We start from the raw sequence: 2,351 nt of genomic DNA, 5'->3' as shown, positions 1-2,351 counted from the left end.
TTGAAGATTGAAGAAAACAAGCTACATGCTTGGATGGGATTTTCATTTTATTTTTTAATTCTTCGGAATTATTAAAAAAAGAACTGCAGCCAGTGGCAATTGTGATGGTCTGAATGCATGCACTAACAATGGGGTAATAAAGTGTGTACTTATGGAGGCAGAATTCATCCGTGCCACACCTGAAAGCTTATCGCGACATAGTATTAGGAGTAAAAACAAATACACATAAAATACAAAAGTCGAACACATATATCACTAAACACTAATGAATTATCAAGCCCCTTGCAGATTCTCGCAATTTTACACGGAACAACTGAACCAGGGCCCCATTTTCCTGACTGCACTCTACTTCCCGGTCAAAGAGCTATCACTCAAAAACTCACCAGCCAATGAGAACTCCTTTTTTTTTTAGACCCACCCACAAGGTTTGTGCCAGAACTAACAACGAATACTTAAGGAGCTTGAATGGAATTTTTGGAAGAGTGACTAAATACAGGAGCTGCGCATTCATAAAACCTGATCAGCAAACGCAAGCAGAATATTGTTACCAAAGAAAGCTGTTTATTTGAAAACTAATATTACATTTTTTTCAGTTTCAGATAGTTTTTATTCATTCTCGGTTGATATTTGTATACATTTCTTGAAAAGTTACATTCAAAACAATTGGCAAAAATCTAATATGATAGGGAAGAGGACACAATAATTGTCAAGATTCATTGTTGTCTGCCCTGTTATGGGGAGAGTCGAGACTACAGGTGCTGGCTCGCTGATGCTCGAGTCAACGCCCACGTTTACATAGTGTACATGTGTTACAGTACATCTATGTTCATACATTTATCAATATGAAGGCTGAATGCACTTGCTTGTATTCACTTGGATGTGGATTTAAGGTCTGCCATTCCCAAGCACACTCCTATATAAGCATGATCAATGGGCATCAGAATAACAGAAAGAGACATATTGTAGATTGTTCTTGCTGTAAAGCTGGATAGAAGAAAACCTCCATCAGCACAGTATGGAGGATATTTCAGATATCAGACTGGTGTACCTGCACTGAGACAGAGTATTTGCTTGAAGAGTGTCTGAACGGTCTTGTATTCTCCATGAGTTGCCCTACATACAAATGTGTACTTCCATTATTGTCCTTCAGACCTCGATGACACCATGTTAAATGTGTTGGCAAAAATGTCATCATAATCATTTAAAAGAAACATAGCATGTGGGCACCATTTATCCATCCACTGTAAGAACAGGATCTACTTCAGTGTGAGGAATCATTGAAGTCCCATTGTAAAATGTCTTTGTTCTCATGGTTCTAAAATTTCAGTAGCTTATTCAGTCTTAGCTTCTCCATTCCAGTTCCAGTGGTTCCAATAATGAAGACCCGACAGATCTACACACCTTTGTATTGTTGTTCTGAAGCCCATGTTTTCCGCACAACCTCTTGTCTTTCATAATTTTCCGGAGAGCTGTTGATGACCAGTATAAGGAAGACTGATATGCTATTATATGCTGAGTTCTGGGGCCTCCACACTTGTTTGGGACGTCTAGAAGCATGGGAAACTCCCTACAGTGGTGGTACAACAAGAAGTCTTGGATATGTTTTGACAATGTAGAAAATCCATCCACTTTAGATGCAGAAACATTCTTCTCACAATTTGGAAACAGAGTCTGGGGAGTTATTGATATGTACACATCAGTTTGGTTATGGAGTTTTTCACCTGGATCTCTGCTGTAGTGTGTATGTCTCAAGTCTAGGTAATTTACGTAGAAGACGACAACCAAATAAAATATGCCCATCAGAAGTATAGCAAATATCTCCAAACTTTGACCGATCATCTTTGTACCTGTTTAATGAGACACAGTTCACACAATTGTTGGTCAAGCAGAAAGGTACAAGTTCAATTCCACAGATCCTCAGCAGAGAACTCAGAAGAGAGGAATGTAAATTTATGAGATGCTCTTAAATGGCAGCATTACCTATGGCAACTTAAAATAACTTTGGCGCAAAACAATAGAACAATTCAAAAAACACAGATTTTGTAATGAACTGTGAGAACCAAAGATGTGAACCATTTTTACTAATACATTGTTCACAACATATCTTTGTCCAGAATATGATCTGAACTAATTAAAGACCCAGCAGTTGGTAAGCTTCACTTCACTTCAAACAGCTCCTCTACTGAATCAAGAACATTAACTCAAAATAACAGTTACTCCTGAAATAAAGTCTGATTGTCTCTCTGAATAAATATATGAATACTTAAAGAGACAATGAAGTGTATAAAATGTGAAGTTTATAAATTGCATTAAAATGCATGAAATTAATAAAGGTAATATGTTAACAAATT

The 2,351-nt window shown here is 37.2% G+C and overlaps 1 pseudogene; it reads right to left on the bottom strand.

The window, feature by feature from the left end:
- Positions 1–625: 625 nt before the first annotated feature.
- Positions 626–1,808, bottom strand: LOC127631205 (N-acetyllactosaminide beta-1,3-N-acetylglucosaminyltransferase 3-like; annotated as a pseudogene).
- Positions 1,809–2,351: the final 543 nt, after the last annotated feature.

The sequence above is a fragment of the Xyrauchen texanus genome, chromosome 37, assembly GCF_025860055.1.
Source record: "Xyrauchen texanus isolate HMW12.3.18 chromosome 37, RBS_HiC_50CHRs, whole genome shotgun sequence".
Taxonomy (NCBI): domain Eukaryota; kingdom Metazoa; phylum Chordata; class Actinopteri; order Cypriniformes; family Catostomidae; genus Xyrauchen; species Xyrauchen texanus.
This window is presented reverse-complemented; position numbering and strand designations above follow the sequence as displayed.